Source organism: Dermacentor variabilis, chromosome 10 (assembly GCF_050947875.1).
Source record: "Dermacentor variabilis isolate Ectoservices chromosome 10, ASM5094787v1, whole genome shotgun sequence".
Taxonomy (NCBI): domain Eukaryota; kingdom Metazoa; phylum Arthropoda; class Arachnida; order Ixodida; family Ixodidae; genus Dermacentor; species Dermacentor variabilis.
The window spans coordinates 121,721,775-121,742,311 of NC_134577.1; the positions used below are offsets into that span (position 1 = coordinate 121,721,775).

General features: G+C 46.8%; 1 protein-coding gene across 2 annotated transcripts in view; it reads right to left on the bottom strand.

The window, feature by feature from the left end:
* LOC142560931 (uncharacterized) overlaps nt 1–20,537 on the bottom strand; it is a 122,711-nt gene that overhangs the window by 70,339 nt on the left and 31,835 nt on the right. The gene's annotated exons all lie outside the window — the stretch shown is intronic.

Consider the following 20,537-nt stretch of genomic DNA (forward strand, 5'->3'; position numbering starts at 1 on the left):
GAGGCGCCGGCTGGGACGTGGTGCAGTGGGGCACCCCTCGTCTGTTCGCCGGCTCCCTCTCTCTCTTGCGTCGTCTGGCCCCCAACCGCGGGTGCAACAATGTTTGACGGTCGTTTGCGACTTTCAACAACCTCCCCCGCAATGAGCGCCGCCTCATTCCCGGCCCCCATTGTTCGCACAGGCTGGCACCTCGCTGAGCTTGAGTGGGTACAAGGCTTGTACAGGTCGTCACAGTTCCCTTTGGTTCGAGAGGACCTTGCAAGCACGCATTCGGCCATCTCTTCCCGGAAACGTCTCCAAAATACGACACATTTTTCACCTCCAGCGTCGACGCCCGATCACGAGGAGAACTATGTCTCCCTCACCGATGCTTCTCCCTCTGCCTGGCGTTGTGATATGCTCTAAGCGAAGCTGCAGTAGGGATTCGCGTCTCCGCCGTTGCCAGAATGAGTCAACAAACCCGGCGCGTTGCCTCCATTGGCGTGTTAGTGTCTCTGCTGACGATCTGACTTCGGTGGTTTCTTGGAAGGGAGGCAAGCTTGTTAGCTGGCGACCGACGACGAAACGGGCTGGAATCAAGGGCATAAGCTCCTCCGCATCCAAAGAGATGAAAGTCAACGGGCGAGAATTTACGGCCGCCTCGATTTGGGTTAGCGTTTGAATTTCCTGCATCTGATTGCAAACAAAGGGTTTCCACCTTTGCGCAGAACTCCTGATCCAACTGAGTGCAACAGTTGAGTCTGTCCAACAGTGCATGGAAATGCCATCTATGTTCAATTGCTCTGTCAGGTGGCTTGCGAGCCATGCACCAATCAGTGCTCCCACCAGCTCTAGCCGGGGCAGTGGCAGTCGCTTCAGTGGAGCTACTCTGGCCCTTGCCATTAATAGTGCTATGGTGATTTCACCCTAGCAGGGAAGAAGTTTGGGCGTGTTGGTGGGAAACATACTGTGGGAATGCGCGACTCTCGCGCGTCCCCTGATATGTTTTTCCCGCATAGCGCGTCTCTTGTAATCCGGCTTCGCGGCGTCGCCTGGCGCCCGCGGCGGTCGGAGTGGTTGAGGCGCAGTACGAGAGATGGCGCGAGTGTTGCGCTGCTAACACCGCCAACAGACGGAGTTACTTGGGTACCGAAAGACAAGGCGCTTTCTCTGGGGTTCGGGACAGCAAGCAGTGCGGACGTGTCGTGCCGCGCGTGCGCCGATTCATGCTTCTGCGAGACCGTCTCGCGTGGCCGCCTTCGAACGCGCCACCGTTGGCGTGATCGTACACACGAACGACCAGGCATTGGGATCCAGCATGGGGCGAACATATTCGCTCGCTATCCAGTCACAGTAAGTCAGACTTCCTAGATTTGTCGCATGCCCATCGGCATGTTTTGTGGATAGCAACTCGGCTAGCCGGCATTGATCTATGAAAGGTGCAATAAATGCCCTTGTGATTGTTTGCACTACTGTGTTGTCGTTCCTTTGTCCCAAGAGCACGGGAGGAGAACCCCACAATACAAACTGGGATACATAGCGCAAGAAAGACACAGGGACAAGCAGGAACACGGGACGAGTGCTAACTTTCAACAATTGATTTGTTGCAGCTGGTGAGCATATATATACTCACAGCAACATAGCTCACAGGAGATGCGCGTTCAAGAACACGATAAGGGCCTTCATACCTTTATCAAAGAAAGAGCTTGAATTTTAGGGTACAGTAGTCACATGACTGCTTTTCCTCCTTCCCTTCAGTGTGTCTATTGCAGTGGCGTCCCAGTGAATTTTCATTTTGCGCTTTTATGTAGGCCACTGCACCATATGCTTTTGGGCTCGTGTCGCAATATAAGTGGAGCTCAGATTTCGTTCGGGCATGTCTTAGGTTACGAGCCAATATTCTTGGGACTGATATCTGCTGAAGTTGAGGAAGCTGCTGGCACCATTTATCCCATGTCTCATGTAAATCTGAAGGAAGCCTTTCATCCTATGCTGTACCCCGCTCCCAGAGGCTCTGGAACATGATCTTCGCCGTGATGGTAATGGCAGAGAGAAAGCCAAATGGGTCGAAAATGCACGCTGAGGCCTGCAATACGAATCGCTTTGTGTCCTGCCAACTTGCCAAAAATCCAATCAGAGCAGTTATCTCAAAAACGAATTCATCTGTGTCAGGCCTCCACTCTACACCAAGAATCTTCGTGGGGCCTAGCTTCGGTAGTTTTGTGGGCGCTTTCAGTCTCGGCAAACGATGCAGTCAGTTCTGGGTAGTTTGACTGCCATTTCCTGAGGTTCATACCTGCAGCCTTGAGTATGGACTGCGATTCCCTGATTATGCGCTCTGTCTCCTCTACACTGTCGGCCCCAGTAACAAAGTCGTCTACATACAGGTTGTCACTCAGGAACTTAGCAGTGCCAGGATGTTTCTCCTGTATCATTTTGAAATGATGACGTAAGGTAGCTGCGAGGATGAACTGGCTACACGTAACACCGAATGGCACCCTTGTCATACGGTATTCTTTGACTGAAGGGAGCGCGTCGCCCTGCCTTGGTGTACTTTGATACCACAGAAAGCGAACAGTGTTGCACTCACTCTCTGCAAGCTCGGTTTGAAGGAAAGCCTTTTCTATATCGGACATTATCGCCACATTATGCACTCGGAATCAAATCAGGATGTCCGCTAGGCTTCGATTTGGATTAGGTCCTGCGAAGAGGATGTCGTTCAGTGACAGCTCTCCCGCCGCTTTGGAGGAGGCATCGAATACTACTCTCAACTTGGTTGTTTTGTTACCAGGCCGGACAACACCTCGGTGTGGCATGTAGTAAATGGGCCCGAGGGAGGACTCACTCAGTTCGTTCGCTTCCTCCGTGTGTCCAGTTTGCAGGTAGTTCTCGATTGCCTGATCGTAGTCTAGAATGGTTTCTTCATGTCGCAGCAGCTTCGCCGTTAATGAGCGAAGTCTGTGCGATGCTATGCTCTTGTTGTCTGTCAAGTCTGATGTGTTCTCTTTCCATGGGAGAGCTACTTGGTATCTACTGTTCTTCTGGGTGATAGTTTCTTCAAAGGCCCGAAGAATGCTGTCGTCTTTGGCGGTCAGTTGTGCATCATCGACGATCCCAAGGTGCTCCAGCTCCCAGAATGACCTCAGTTGACGAGAAATTTCGTCGGGTGCTGTGGTCACACCTACCTGCATCACTCCGGTGCTCATTAGAAAGGTTGTGATGTACGATGTAGACTGTGCCCTGCAATGTCCACCCAAACGCAGTCTCCATGGCGATGAGCTTCTCACCGAGGCGCTTGACATTTCCTGTTGCTATATCCCAGTAGTGATCGGCCCCGCTAAGTAGCTCAACTCCCAACACCAGGGTGGTAGCCGTCAGGTAAGGTGTTGGCAAGCTGGAGGTATTGTTCACAAGCAATGTTAGCCGTGGAGTCGTCAGGTAGTGGGAGGAGGTCTCCGCAGGTCTCGGGCACCTCTAATGCTTCAATCCGGACTCTGGTGTTGTTGCGCCAGTTTCACAGCCAGCATTCCACGCGATGACACTTTCTTTCTTCAGACGGTCTCTCGCTTCCGAAGGCGTAAATGGCTAGCTTCTCCCCTCCTATGACGCGAAGATTGAAGCGCCGGGAAACCTCCTGTGGTACAAACATTCTCTGGCTGCCACCATCAAGCAGCATTCTCACCAGAGCACTCTTGTGCTGGCCTTCCGCATACGCTCGTGCAGTCTGTAGAAGCACATGGGTCTTTCCCAGTGCTGGTCCCACCTGAAGTGACGACTGTACTCTTGTCTCTGCTGGTGCAGCATCTCCGATTGAAGGAGGGTGTGTCAGTCTTTGATTGAGTTCGCAGACGCCAGTTGCGTATCGTCCAGAGCATTTGGCACACTTCAGCCACCTTGAAGTTCTGCTCTCTCTTGACAGCACCTCCTCCTTCTTGTCTATGGGTACAAGGGCGACACAGTTCGCTGGTTGATGTCCTTCTGCACCACAAAATGCGCATTGCGCCTCGCCGTCGGTTGCGGTGACGACAGATGCCGGTGGATTTTGAGGAAGAAAGTCTTCTTCGATCGGTGGTTTCTGTCTGATAGCGGCGTCCTGGTACCCATGGTGTAGTGCCACTCTGTGCTCTCTCTCTGCTCTCAACCTCCTCTCTCATGAAATCGAGGAAGCTGAGAAACTTGCCTTGGGACGTTTCAGGTGAGGCGGCCTTCCCTTGGAAGTACGCCAAGCAAAGCTTGCTTGGGATGTTTTTACGAAGTACGGTGAGAAGCAGCGCACTGTAGGTGCTCGACGACCACTCCCAGCGCCTCTAGACTTCGGACTCCAGAGCGGATTTCATCGTAGAGGGTCCTCAGCCTTTCGATGTCCCGCAGATTGTGCACTGGGCGGATGTCAAGCAAGCACGTCATATGGTCCTCAATTATTACGTCCTCGTTCCATAATCTCTCAGTGAGGGTCTTCACCATGATATAGTAATTTCGGTCGCTGATCGGCAACCCCTCTATGGCAGTGGCGACTTTTCCAGTTAGGTAACTTGTTAAGTATTGGAACTTGGCTATTGCAGGCAGGGTGTTGTTCTTGTGAATAGTCGATTCAAATTGATTCCGAAATTTCTGCCACGAGCACAGGTCCCCCTGAATTTTGTGATTTCCAACTTGGGTAATTTGGTTGTTCTGATAGCGGCTGGAATGCCAGAGGTGGGACGGAACCAATGTGGTATGCTTCCTGCGCTGATGCGTTGCCTGTGACTGATGGAGTTGTCGACCGGCTCTCGTTGGCTGTCTGACTTGCTGAGAGCTCTCTTGATCTTTGTTTTGAGGGAGCAGATCTTCTCGGTGTATGCAGCGCAAGCTTCTAATTCTGCATCTAATTCTTGAAGATCTAGCTTCTTTTCGATGCTCTCGTTAACAGATTTCAACTCATCTGCTTGTTCAAGGAGAAGGCCAAGGTGTTCCTCAAGCCCACCAACTTGGATGGTTGGCGATTGCAGTAGGTCGCTGGCCGCTGCGATGATTTTCTCGATTGCTTGTCGCAGGGCGGCCTGCTTCTTCTCTAGTCGTTTCATGGCGCTTTCGATATCAGCAGGAAAAGTACCTTCGGGTTTCGGCACCAAAAATGTGAATGAATGCTCACACCGTTGGGCTGACCCTTAGTGCTGTTGCTCTTGGACGACTCCGCTAACTTTTGCTGCGCATTAACTGAGCTGGACGGCATCGGCCGTGCATGCAGGAGTCTCAAAGGAAAATACTTCACTGGTTGGGATTCGTTTCGAGACTGGTTTATTTACAAAAGACAGATCGAAGAAAGGAGAAAGAAAAGAGAGAAGAAACACAAAGTTCATGTTCTCTTTTGGCCGCACCGACGGCGCCTCGCACTCAGTAAGCAGTTTGCCGAAAAGCCGATGGAATGGATCAGGTTGTTAGTAGAGGCGCTGGCCGGGACGTGGTGCAGTGGGGCACCCCTCGTCTGTTGGCCGGCTCCCTCTCTCTCTTGCGTCGTCTGGCCCCCAACCGCGGGTGCAACAATGTTTGACGATCGTTTGCGACTTTCAACACAGGGTGTGCTCAATTAATCTACACAATCAATTACTGATTAAGGATGGGTTAATGCTAGACCACACCGAAAGCCTGGCCATTTCAGCGGAAGTGGCAGACAGCGATGCCAAAGATATGAGCGTAGGACTGCCAATGATGCTCAACGTACAAGCCCGTCATCGATCATTCCAAGCTAACCATAAGTGCAGCACAAACTTGTGGACAATGCGGAAGCACCAGACCTGACGCTAATGTCTGCATGTGGGAAAAAGCATGCCGTTTTCATTGTGGACGGCGTGGTCACTTAGCTAGATTGTGTTACACCACGCCAGCAGACATAGAAGTTGCAAAGCACTCAGCGAGTGTAAAAGCATTGACAGTCATGCAAACTGCATAGAACAATGACGATAATGTCGAAGTCAATGAGCTACATGTCTTGACACTAACTTCCCGAAGGCGAAATGGATTGAAACCTCCGATACGACTCACATTTTGCTGGGGAGACATGGAACTGTTCACGGAAAGCAACATGGGATCCCCGGTGTGCATGATGTCATGAAAAGTTTACAACAGACACTGCACACAGTTGCCATGCTTGAAGGCGCAGCGAATGAAGTTGTCATGTTACGCAGGAAAATTGCCCGTGTTGGGTGAAAAACTGTCGGTGAAGCATGAAAAGTGTCCATCGCATGCGAGCTAATTGTGCTTGTCTCTACAGGACCTAGTATGTGTGGTTGAGACCTCATAACTGCACTCGGCAAGAGGGGCGTTTCAACTGGACAGCTGACAGTGCCAGATAGTTCAGCCGATACTAGGCCAACCGAGCACATGGTGAGCAGGCCGCTCAGCAGTTACGAAGACGTCTTCTCGGCAGACCTGGGTTTCATCAAAGGTCCTTCTGCAAACCTAAAGCTCAAGGACACGGCCACACCGAAATTCTCTATGGCTAGATCCCTTCCTTATGCACTACATGATAAGGTCTCATGCGAAATTGATCGGCTGGTGGCCCTTGGAGTTTTATCACCAGTACAAAATGCAGAGTGGGCTACGCCTGTCATAATGGTGTTAAAGAAGGATGGTACTGTAAGAATATGGAGATCTTAAGCTCACCCTCAACCCAGCATGTGATGTGGAGCATTATCCATTTTCTGCAATCGAGGGGATGTTTGCTAGCCTGAATGGGAGTGAGAGCTTCGGCATGTTGGAGTTGAAGGACACGTACAGTCAGGTACTGCTCAATGACGCGTCACACAAGCTGTGTGTTAACACTCATCATGCTATGTTTTGTTACAATAGACTTCCGTTCGGTATAGCATCCACGCCAGCTATTTTTCAAAGAATATGGACGTAATACTCAGCGGGCTACCAGGCATCCAAGCTTGCATTGATGATGTGCTAGTGGCAGAACGTAGCAGTGGCAGTGAAGAGTGCCTTAAGGAAGTTTTAGAATGACTCCAAGATCATGGTGTTAAGCTTAGAGCTGACAAATGCAAGTTTCAACAACTTTCAGTCCAAAAGGACAGACTAGTGGGCTAGGTGGTATGACATTATTTAAACAGTGGCGCAGAAGCACATGGACAACTAAAAAAAGAGACGGGATACAGGGATAACTAACAAATGAGCGTTCATTGCATGAGAAAAGATATATATATATATCTATATACTTTCACTCACACACATTCGGCATTGCATAGATCGTGAAGGAATGCACCCCATTGAGAAGAACGTAGATGCCGTCATGGAAGCACCACGCACACAAAATGTCGCATAGTTGCGTTTATTCTTGGTCATGCTCACATACCGTATTTACTCAATTCTAACATGCCCTCGATTGTAATGCGCACTTGGTTTCCATGACCAAAAGAAAGGAAAAAAGAAAACCGCCCTCGATTGTAACGTGCGCCCATTTGCCGTTACCTAAAAAAAGAAAAGTCCTTTACAGTACCGCACACCTCATTCTTTCATACAGAAACGCAACTTTCTCTCTTCTGGAAAAACAAGGATTTACTCTCCAACACACAAAAGTTCCGATAAATAAAAAAAGGCGTAGTTTCACCCAAAAGGCGAAGCATAGATTTTGACAGCAAATTAGTAGACAGCTATATGAAAAGTAAGGATAGTAGATTTATCAGTCATATAAACTTTTAAACATTTGCTTACTAGCTAAATTAACAAGCATGGTGTCATGCGTGTACAAGCAAAACATGAACATCCAGTCCCACATGCAAGTTTTGGCAACTCCAAATGCCCGTGATGCAGCCCAATTTCCATTCGTCTCCGCACAGGTCATCACTTTCCTTTTAATTGCGGCTTCATGATGAACTCAGTGTATCTTCGCAGTCAGCACTTTCATGCTGATAGAGCAAACACAGAAAATGGAAGGCAGACAGCGGATTAACCTAGGCACACATACTACAGCACATGGAGGAAGCTACGGCAGCTAGGCTCGAAGCGCGTACGAGGCGGCCATTTTGAAATGTTGATGGCGATGTGGTAACGCAGATTTAGGGTCGTACTAAATGCACATGCAATTCTCAGGCCCATTTTATCGGAAAAAAAAGTGCATGTTAGATTCAAGTAAATATGGTACTACGCATGATTCTTGCGGAATATGTCCACAGTGCTTTCGCCATTGTACCGGCTAACGGAAAAAAGAGCATGCTGGTAGTAAGTGCCACCACAGCAGACTGCATTCGAAAAAGCTAAGCAAAACTTCAAGAATGCCCAACTGCTGGTCCACTTTGACCCTAACTTAAGCTGGAATGTGGTGTGTCTCCATATGGTGTGGGAGCGGTTCTGTTTCACTCAGCAGGAAACGAGCACAGACCAATTGGATTTTGCTCCAGAACACTAATGAAAGCAGAATAAAACTACTCACAGCTGGAGCGAGCGGCGTTGGCACTTATTTTTCGCACATCTTGTTTCTGTGATTGCCTTCTAGGTCAACAGTTTACCTTGGTCACCGACCATCAACCCCTGTTAGGACTACTGAGGCCTGATTGTCAGATGTCAATGATGGCGGCTGCTCATATTCAACGGTGGGCACTGCTCCTGAGTGGCTACCTGTACAAGCTACAGTACGTGCCTGGAAAAAAACTGATCACAGCAGACGCCCTCAGTAGACTGCCATTAGAGGTGACTGGTCCAACATCAGAGGCGAACCCATTGTCGTTGGAAGCTCTTGAAAAGAGTATTGTAACGACGCACAAATGAGAGGAGCTATTCGCCAAGGACCCTGTGTTAGTCCACGTTATGCTCTATAGAGTGAATGGGTGGCCTCGAATGGCTAAGGGAATGGAGCAATCGTTATTACCATTTTTCGATTGCAAATTAGAACTATTGTGGGCCCCACCAACTAGTCTACTGGGGCAGTCAGGTCGTGATACCATCTGCGGCACGAAGAATAATATTACACCTGCTACATAAAATGGACCAGGGCTTTTTGTCAATGAAATCACTGGCGCGGCCATTGTTCTGGTGGTCTGGTCTGGACAAGGATATATAGAACTTGTGAGCTCGATGTACAAACTGCGTGCAGAACCTGCCCATGTCTTTCGCAACCCTGCCAGTAAATTTGCCTAAAACAGGTGACAGGTGGTCTCAGATCCACATTGATTTTGCAAGGCCGATAGCAGACCAGATGATCGCGGTGGTGGTAGATGCACACATGAAGTGGATTGAAGCTGTTCCCATGAGGCATGCGAGCACAGCCAGCAGTAGTCGGTGTTTGTGAAGCATGTTCTGCCGTTTCAGGGAACCACACACAATCATGCCTAATAACAGCACTCAATTCACAAGCCAGGGGTTCGCCATGTTTGTAGCAATAAACAATACTGTGCACCTGTCTACACCACCATTCCACCTGCAATCGAATGGAGAAGCAGAAATCATCATCATCATCATCACCAGCCTGGTTAAGCCCACTGTAGGGAAAAGGCCTCTCCCATACTTCTCCAACAACCCCGGTGATGTACTAATTGTGGCCATGTCGTCCCTCCAAACTTCTTAATCTCATCCGCCCACCTAACTTTCTGCCGCCCCCTGCTACGCTTCCCTTCCCTTGGAATCCAGTCCGTAACTCTTAATGACCATCGGTTAACTTCCCTCCTCATTACATGTCCTGCCCATGCCCCATTTCTTTTTCTTAATTTCAACTAAGACGTCATCAACTCGTGTTTGTTCCCTCACCCAATCTGCTCTTTTTTTATCCCTTAACGTTACACCCATCATTCTTTTTTCCATAGCTCGTTGCGTCGTCCTCAATTTCAGTAGAACCCTTTTCGCAAGCCTCCAGGTTTCTGCCCCGTAGGTGAGTACTGGTAAGACACAGCTATTATACACTTTTCTCTTGAGGGATCATGGCAACCTGCTGTTCATGATCTGAGAATGCCTGCCAAATGCACTCCAGCCCATTCTTATTCTTCTGATTATTTCCGTCTCATGATCCGGATCCGCCGTTACTACCTGCCCTAAGTAGATGTATTCCCTTACCACTTCCAGTGCCTTGCTACCTAATGTAAATTGCTGTTCTCTTCCAAGACTGTTAAACATTACTTTAGCTTTCTGCAGATTAATTTTTAGACCCACTCTTCTGCTTCGCCTCTCCAGGTCAGTGAGCATGCATTGCAATTGGTCCCCTGAGTTACTAAGCATGGCAATATCATCAGCGAATCACAAGTTACTAAGGTATTCTCCATTAACCTTTATCCCCAATTCTTCCCAATCCAGGTCTCTGAGTACCTCCTGTAAACAGACTGTGAATACCATTGGAGAGATCGTATCTCCCTGCCTGACGCCTTTCTTTATTGGGATTTTGTTGCTTTGCTTATGGAGGACTATGGCGGCTGTGGAGCCGCTATAGATATCTTTCAGTATTTTTACATACGACTCGTCTACACCCTGATTCCGTAATGCCTCCATGACTGCTGAGGTTTCGACAGAATCAAACGCTTTCTTGTAATCAATGAAAGCTATACATAAGGGTTGGTTATATTCCGCACATTTCTCTATCACCTGATTGATAGTGTGAATATGGTCTATTGTTGAGTAGCATTTACGGAATCCTGCCTGGTCCTTTGCTTGACAGAAGTTTAAGGTGTTCCTGATTCTATGTGCGATTGCCTTAGTAAATAGTTTGTAGGCAACTGATAGTAAGCTGATCGGTCTATAATTTTTCAAGTCTTTGGCGTCCCCTTTCTTATGGATTAGGATTATGTTAGCGTTCTTCCAAGATTACGGTACGCTCGAGGTCATGAGGCATTGCGTATACAGGGTGGCTGGTTTCTCTAGAACAATCTGCCCACCATCCTTCAACAAATCCGCTTTTACCTGATCCTCCCCAGCTGCCTTCCCCCTTTGCATATCTCCCAAGGCTTTCTTTACTTCTTCCGGCGTTACCTGTGGGATTTCGAATTCCTCTAGACTATTTTCTCTTCCATTATCGTCGTGGGTGCCACTGGTACTGTATAAATCTCTATAGAACTCCTCAGCCACTTGAACTATTTCATCCATATTAGTAATGATATTGCCGGCTTTGTCTCTTAATGCATACATCTGATTCTTGCCAATTCCTAGTTTCTTCTTCACTACTTTTAGGCTTCCTCCGTTCCTGAGAGTATGTTCAATTTTATCCATATTATACTTCCTTATGTCAGCTGTCTTACACCTGTTGATTAACTTCGAAAGTTCTGCCAGTTCTATTCGAGCTGTAGGGTTACAGACTTACATACATTGGCGTTTCTTGATCAGATCTTTCGTCTCCTGCGATAGTTTACTGGTATGCTGCCTAACGGAGTTACCACCGACTTCCATTGCACACTGCTTAATGATGCCCACAAGATTGTCGTTCATTGCTTCAACACTAAGGTCCTCTTCCTGAGTTAAAGCCGAATACCTGTTCTGTAGCTTGACCCGGAATTCCTCTATTTTCTCTCTTAACGCTAACTCATTGATCGGCTTCTTATGTGCCAGTTTCTTTTGTTCCCTCCTCAAGTCTAGGTTAATTCGAGTTCTTACCATCCTGTGGTCACTGCAGCGCGCCTTGCTGAGCACGTTCACATCTTGTATGATGCCAGGGTTAGAGCAGAGTATGAAGTCTATTTCATTTCTAGTCTCGCCGTTCGGGCTCCTCCACGTGCACTTTCGGCTATCCCGCTTGCGGAAGAAGGTTTTCATTATCCGCATATTATTCCGTTCCGCAAGCTCTACTAATAACTCCCCCCTACTATTCCTAGTGCCTATGCCATATTCCCCCACTGCCTTGTCTCCAGCCTGCTTTTTGCCTACCTTGGAATTAAAGTCACCCATTAGTATAGTGTATTTTGTTTTCACTCTACCCATCGCCGATTCCACGTCTTCATAGAAGCTTTCGACTTCCTGGTCATCATGACTGGATGTAGGGGCGTAGACCTGTACAACCTTCATTTTGTACCTCTTATTAAGTTTCACAGCAAGACCTGCCACCCTCTCGTTAATGCTATAGAATTCCTGCATGTTACTAGCTATATTCTTATTAATCAGGAATCCAACTCCTAGTTCTCGTCTCTCCGCTAAGCCCCGGTAGCACAGGATGTGCCCGGTTTTTAGCACTGTATATGCTTCTTTTGGCCTCCTAACTTCACTGAGCCCTATTATATCCCATTTACTGCCCTCTAATTCCTCCAATAGCACTGCTAGACTCGCCTCACTAGATAATGTTCTTGCATTAAACGTTGCCGGGTTCATATTCCAATGGCGGCCTGTCCGGAGCCAGGGATTCTTAGCACCCTCTGCTGCGTCGCAGGTCTGACCAACGCCGTGGTCAGTTGCTTCGCAGCTGCTGTGGACTGAGGGCCGAGGTTTGATTGTTGTGTTCTTTGGAGAAGCAGAAAGAGTGGTTCTAACTCTGAAGGATGGGGTGGCAAAAAGATAACCTAATGCAACTGTTGTTCAATTACAGGCGAACCACCCCAAAGGGAAGGAAAGTCTCACTCCGAGATGCTGCTCGGCTATCAGCTACGTTTGTGCTTGGACACAAGCTTGCCGTCCATTGACGGCCGTCCAGGGCTGCCGATTCATTGACGGGTCCTGACAACTGGGCCGTTTCACCAGGCAGCAGTGCACATTTGTGGAATTATGGAACCGGTCAAAAATGGGCACCAGGGCACATGCAGTCTACCTTCAGAGCCAGAATGATAAAGGCTGAAACGCCAGCAAAGTCTGCCACCGTCATGAAGCTACACCTGAAGGAACTGCTTACGGAGCTAGTGCAAGTGGGGGGCTGACCTGAAACAACCAGTGCTGTCTCATCATGTCCACGTATGGCAGCCAAGGAAACATCCGGAGCAGAACAGACACCAACAGGCCAGAGAAATGTCCCAGCTCTACTGCTGAAGCAAGTTCCTGACGTCGAAGCAGCTGATTAAATGACCAGCCTCGTGCAACCTAACCTAAGGCGATCAACACGAACTCGGAAGCCAGTACAACGGTTCTAATTAAGCAGAAAGGAATGTTATGTTTTCGTTGTTTGTTGTTGAGGACTAGCCAAGCAAGCCGTGCATGCACATCCGTTTTCTCTCCCTCTGTTCCTAAAACAGCATATCATTATTTCCCTTTTTTTTACCTAAGCCCTTTCAGCACTGCTTCCTATATAATGCAGCAGTGCTATCAATAAAGTTGCTCACCACCAGCCAGCGTATCGTTCATCCTGCTGCCCTGGTCATAGCTCATTTACAAGGGCAACATGGCTCGAACACTTCGCCATATTTATCAATCAAAAGCATTTCTTTTGTTAGTGCCTTCACCTACATCACTTTATGCCGTCTCATCTTTAGCAAGCCAGTTGCGGCCAAACAAAATCGGCATTCTTGTACCTACAGTCTGTTTCACGATTACTAGAGGCAAATGAAAACACTCACCATTGTACTTTACATTAACATCAAAGATTCCCTTGTTATCAACTCGCTTGTCATTGTACGCTACAAGGTTGACAATCGCATACCTGAGGTTAGCATCAAAGAATGCTTCGCACATTCTGCCTCCAACATAATGAAAACTGCCGCTCCTGTGTCTAGTTCCATGAGTACCTCTTACCCATTTATCCATGCTATGGCAATAATGGCAGGCGTGTCTAGGCAATTAATAGTGTGACACAATGTAAGCCGGTCACTGTCCGAAGATTCTTGCTTGACCTGATGCACAACTCTCGTTTTGCACATTTTCACCGTATGCCCCCTTTTTTTTTTTTTTACATTTATAACAAGTGGTGTTCATGAACAGACAATATAAATGACAATTTGCTTTCGGCTTTAGTGCCCTAGGTCTGGACGAGCACGTCAAGCTATGCTATGAAGCCATTACTAGGGTATCTTTTCTATGGCCACAGCAATGCTGCAAACATGGTTCCAAATGAGCTTGGTGTCATTCATAGCTAGCAGTCTACAATGTATGACCTCAGAATGCAGATCAGCGATCAGATGGTCCCAAAGTACTTGTTCCAGGAAGCCATTGTGATATGCAGTTGTTGGAGGTCAGAGAGAGCCACCTATTTCTTGAGCTCAACCACAAAGTCCACAACACTTTCGTCGGGTGCTCGCTTTCTTTGGTTGAAGCGATATCTTTTTGTTACCACAGATTCCCTTGGAGTGTAGTGCTTCTGTAGCACTGACATTGCTGCCCCATATGCTGGTGTGCTGGGCATCTTCAGAGGAAGCAGGCTTCAAAAGGTGATATACGCTTTTTATCCAATGGCGCTCAGGACCAAGAGAGTAGCTTCTTAGAATCAGCGACCTCACTAGCCGTAATGTACAGCTTCAAGCATTCAATGAAGACGTCAAAGCTTGCACGGTTGGCATCAAACTCTGACAGCTTGATGCAGGATGCACCCACATTTATCGGAAGTTTCTTGTCTGTTATCTATTCTTTCTGCTGTCTGTTGTCGCCCAAGTTTGTGTAATCTGACTGCATGTGCGACGTGAATTGTGTAGAATTTTCTGGAGGACACGCGGGCACCAGTGATTACTCTGAAACCTTCGACTGCTCATCTATAAAAGCTGACGCGCTTGACCCGCTGATCAGATTTTCGACAATTGCCGACTGTGTTCATCGCTGTTGCCGTTCCTTGATTATAGCCTTTTTTTAGGGCACAAGTTCACCCAATAAAACGCTAGTTTCGTCATTCCCAGTTTTGCTGCTTTCTTTGCTGTCACTACTATGTGACAATACAAAACAGCGCCTATTACCCCCTTTTCAAGGAATTCAAGGAGCTCATTTGTTTTCGAGAAGTTCTAAGGCCCTTGAATCTCTTTTTTCAAATATAAGGGTTTTCAAGAAGGCGTACAAACCCTGGGTATCTTTCAGCTTTAATGCCTATGCAGTAGACAGTGGACCCCGCTGTCCACCACATGGTGCTGAAATCTAGGACCTCTGTAACAATGTTGACCTCCCCAACGCACAGAATTGCTCCGCAGTACCTGCGATTTCATGACGAGTTCCAGGCTACCTGCCAACAGATGGAACTACTCCGATGATGCCACAGCCCCCACTCATAAATGGACAGCATCGTAACTGAAGCAGAAAGCATGCTGCAAAGAAAAGACCTCTTGACGTCCAAGGTAAGTGTCCAAGTTCAAATAGAGCCACTTCACCAAAAGATTGCAAAACTCGATAAGGGGGTATTTGACGAGACACCTCGATGACCTACTCTACAGAGACTTTAGACGCCACAAAATACGATGACAAGGTAGCGACAAAGATATCGAAGCTACCAATACGATTCCTCAGTTTATCGTTGTAACCACTGCAGTGTGTGTTTTGACTACGCCTTGGACACATGTACGGCTCATCGACATGCACCACTGAATGTTCTTTTTTGCTGTCTCGTTTGTTTCCGCTCATACGGTATATATTTATCGATGCATGCGAAAATAAAATCGTTAAAAGTAGCGCTGTCTGTGTGTATCTGTTTCTTTCTATGTCCTCGTTTAGTCGCGGTTACACACTCTATCATGGATTCAAACCAACTAGCCCGCCAACGTGTTTTAACCAAGTTCATTTCTAGTACATCGGGCATTCCATTGTGGTATTTTGTTAGCCACATCATCCCACTGATTGCTTTGAAAGCTTGCAGAGCTCGCATGCTTGGCTTCTGCATGCAACACAAGATTCTGTCACCCAAAGTTGTCGCATAATTCGGGTGTTGCCGACCTTCAACTAACCACAGCATTCGGATCTGCAAACTGATGCGCTCAGAATAGCACTAACAAGTACGAATGTACAGAGAAAACTTGCCGCTACTTCTGGAACCTGCAACAAGTGGGCACTCGTGGCAAGAGTTCTCCTGGATCATCGACCCCACGACGGAATTCCTATGGCAGCATGTTCCAGCAAGCCTGAGGCCAGGATTACAGAAGAAGCCTTCAGCATCAATGAGCCAAGTACACATCGTCAAGGATGTGGTGCTGCCGGACAAGGTACAGCAAGTATCAAATGTGGGTCAAAGTTCGCGACTCAGCCAAAGAAGTCTGCTCCCAGTCTGTTGGCAATGGTACGACAAGTATCACAGCGAGTACCTGAAGCTGAGTCGGAAAGGTGCGTATCAGAGGGAGTGGATGTGCTAATGCGGTCCCGTCCCCTTTGTGAAATGATCTCCTTGAATAAGACTTAAGTTCATGAAAGACAATGCGCCCACACTCAACAGGATGATGTATAATTCAAAGGCTTGTGAAGCCATTTCGTCAGCCTTCAGGGTCCACAACGACATAGCACTTAAGAAAGTACAAAATGAAGCAAAGAAGCTATGTAATAGTTTCAAACTGATGGGTTATCGTGGTCTATCGAAAAAAGCACAAAGGGGGACCTTGATTTGTTTTTCTCAAAAATGCACAAGCCAGAATGTCCCCTCTAAGTGATAGTGTAAGAATGAAACCTGGCAGAAACATGTAGCGACGTTTTTACAAAAGTATTTAAAGCTCTTGCCAATCAACAACATATTTTGGTAAGTAAGTCTGAAAAAGTGGTGGAATTCTTTAAAGACTGACAAGACATGAACCTTGTTGCTTTTTATATTGACTTAAAAGATCTGTACTATTTGTTCCTGCAGAATGACTTGATGAAATGTGTAACTGACTGCACTGACAAGTTAGGAGCGGTTCGATTTCAAAACACTTCTGGTTGGACTTGCGACAGATTTTTAGAACTTCTTAGTTTTATACTAACTCGACTTACATCACGACATGGTAGAGAAATGTCATACAAAAAGATGGCATATGCATTGGGTCATGTATCGCTCCCTGCTTAAGTGACTTATAGCAAGCTAACCGTGACAAGGTTCTTGATGAACGCCTGAAAAGCAACAGTGATGTCATGAAGCTGTTCGAATTCGTTTAGGATTTTTTTATCTTTTTGAATAAGGAATCAAACAATTTTGACTCGCTGGTTTCAAGAACCGTATCCTTGTTCACTGAAGTGTTGTCCCCTTTGTCGCTGATGCATGAAGTCCTCGTAGGCAATTTCATAAGGTTTTTAGACTTGGGATTGTACTTTTCACCATGAGAGGTCTGCTGGAGTTATCAGCCGAGAGGCAATGAGCCAGTCCTACCATTTCATTCTGCTCGTTCAAAACTCGTAAAACGCGAAGTAGTAACATCGTGTTTCAATAATTCTCCGATGAAGTCATCATCATCATCAGCCTGGTTACGCCCACTGCAGGGCAAAGGCCTCTCCCATACTTCTCCAACTACCCCTGTCATGTACTAATTGTGGCCATGTTGTCCCTGCAAACTTCTTAATCTCATCCGCCCAACTAACTTTCTGCCGGCCCCTGCTACGCTTCCCTTCCCTTGGAATCCATTCCACAACTCTTAATGACCATCGGTTATCTTCCCTCCTCATCACGTGTCCTGCCCATGCCCATTTCTTTTTCTTGATTTCAACTAAGATGTCATTAACTCGCGTTTGTTTCCTCACCCAATCTGCTCTTTTCTTATCCCTCAATGTTACACCTATCATTCTTCTTTCCATAGCTCGTCGCGTCGTCCTCAATTTAAGTAGAACCCTTTTCGTAAGCCTCCAGGTTTCTGCCCTATACGTGATTACTGGTAAGACACAGCTGGGGGGGTTATAAACTTTTCTCTTGAGGGATAATGGCAACCTGCTGTTCATGATCTGAGAATGCCTGCCAAATGCACTTCAGCCCTTTCTTATTCTTCTGATTATTTCAGTCTCATGATCAGGATCCGCAGTCATTACCTGTCCTAAGTACATGTATTCCTTTACCACTTCCAGTGCCTCACTACCTATCGTAAACTGCTGTTCTCTTCCGAGACTGTTAAACATTACTTTAGTTTTCTGCAGATTAATTTTTAGACCCACCCTCCGGCTTTTCCTCTCCAGGTCAGTGAGCATGCATTGCAGTTGGTCCCCTGCATTACTAAGCAAGGCAATATCATCAGCGAATTGCAAGTTACTAAGGTATTCTCTATTAACTCTTATCCCCAATTCTTCCCAATCCAGGTCTCTGAATACCTCCTGTAAACACGCTGTGAATAGCATTGGAGAGATCGTATGTCCCTGCCTGACACCTTTCTTTATTGAGATTTTGTTGCTTTCTTTATTGAGGACTACGGTGGCCGTGGAGCCGCTATAGATATCTTTCAGTATTTTTACATACAGCTCGTCTACACCCTGATTCCGCAATGCCTCCATGACTGCTGAGGTTTCGACTGAATCAAACGTTATGTGACCACAAAGTGGAAATCAGCGTCAGAGATCAGGCCAAGCGCCTGGCAGACTCTGATTACCTGGTGTGTGTGCTCACTTCTGTTATGAAGGGCTTGAGCATGAAGCGTAAAAACGCATTGAAGGGAAGCAGGACACTGCTACAGCAAAGAAAGCCGCTATGGTACCATACCTTCATTGCATTTCACATAATCTCAGAAGAATAGCAGCAAAGTCAGGTGTGGATGCGGTTTTCTCTGCCCCTGAGCAAAGCTATGCAAGCATGTTAATTCAGAGACTAACAAAAGGAATGCACGTTCTACTCAACATGGCAAACAATTTACAACCTGCACTCATAACATTGTCAGTGCAATTCCGCTTTTGTGTGGAAGAATGTATGTCGGTCAGACTGACAGACGCATCAATGAGAAACTAAAAGGAGCATAGATATAACGTCACTAGGATAATCTCAGGTCATTTGGGTGTTCTTTGCCGAGATTGTCCCTGCAAACCCATATCTGAAAGTACTTCAATCTTGTATAAGGCTCATAGCAGGATGACAAGGGAGATTGCGGAGGCCTATGAAATTGCAAAATTTGAGGAAAGGTGCTTGAGCAAGCCATGTGTCGCTATCTGAAAAGGAGATACGATTCCTCGGTTCATCGTTGTAACCATTGCAGTGTATATTTTCACCATGCCTTGGACACGTGTACGGTTCATTGACATGCACAACTCAATGTTCTTTCTTGCTGTCTCATTTAGTTCCGCTTGTACGGTATATATTTATTGATGCATGCAAAAATAAAATCTATAGTAAAAGTAGTCCTGTCTCTGTGTATCTGTTTCTTTCTACGTCCTCGTTCAGTCGCACTTACACACTCTCACTCTATCACATATTGAAATAAACTAGCCCACCAACGTGTTTTAACTAAATACTACCTTGACATTGAAATAACTAACTTTTCTTTAGGAATTAAAAGATTCTATTTTGCAATCGATTTGATTCCATTAATGTTACTTCAATGCCTGCGATTGCTTCTTCTCTGCTTCAACCATCTTTATTTAGCTGCACATGTTGTTTGAATGATTACTTAAATGCAATTCGGTTACATTAATCACTACTTGAATGTATTACATCCCCGCTATGTTGCTTAGTAATCTTATGTGTGCTGTGCTGCAAATTGTGTGATCAGGGGCCTCCCCCAACCCTGGTTATTGGCCCAACGGTTTTCTGTTGTACAGTGCTGTGACTGGCTTTGCTCTGCGGGACGACACCTGGCAATGGTTGTTGGGTACAAGATAGCATGCCCAGGAGCATGCATGACCTAATATACATGCAAACATGCACATGTTCCATTTACCCAGAGGTGATGTTCATAAGCGCCTTTGTTATCTTGAACAGTCTGTGAGTGCGCTTAATTTTCTTTTTTTTGCAAAAGGACTGGTGAACGTGATCAGCCCATATGCTCCATTTTATGGCATTTGCCGTGCCACAAGCACCCTCTGACCGAGTGCAGACATAGGTCGGCGCATTCACTCACACTCACTCGTTTCAAAGGTGTGAGTGCAAGTGAGTGCCAGTGAGTGTGAGTGGAGGTGAGCATGAGTGGAGGTGAGTGCGAGCGTGAGTGGGCGCTTGTGAATGTGAGGGGAGGTGAGCGTGAAAGTGAGTGCGAGGCCTGGAAAAATTTATGTGAGTGAGTGTGAGTGAGTATTATCCCACAGTGCCGACCTATGAGTGCAGATTAGGGTAAACAAAGGCGCTTTTTAACGTCATCATTCGTCAAAGGCAGTTGTGCATGTCTGTTAGGTTACGCTTGCTCCTGGGCACACTATCTTGGACTCAGCAATTGCTGCGAGGTGTTGCCCTGCAGAGCAAAACTAGCCGCTCATGCGCTCTACACAGCAGTGGATGGCACTGTACTCTGCCTTTGGAATTATACATTCACACACCCCTGTGCCAGTAAACAAGGGAGATAGTTGAAGCAAGCATTCAATGGTGCACAAGAGTGGCACTTCCTTTAAATGTGCAAGTATCTATGTATAAAGAACAAGCAACAGTGCATGACACAGAACATAAAAAAGAAGACAGACAAAGAGCTGACTATGTGCTGCGCTTAGCCCATTTAACTGTTTCTTGTGGTGTTACTCATTCTTTTATGTAACATGCAGCAACCAGCCAAAGTTTGCATTTTACTGTAGTTTTTCCGAGTCTTAAACTTGCACGTGTCTTAGTCCGATGGTGCTGTTTTGGTTTCCTCTCTCCCCCTCCCTTTTCTAGCATGTTTCTACCCTATAATATTTGGGGTTTTACGTGCCAAAACCACTTTCTG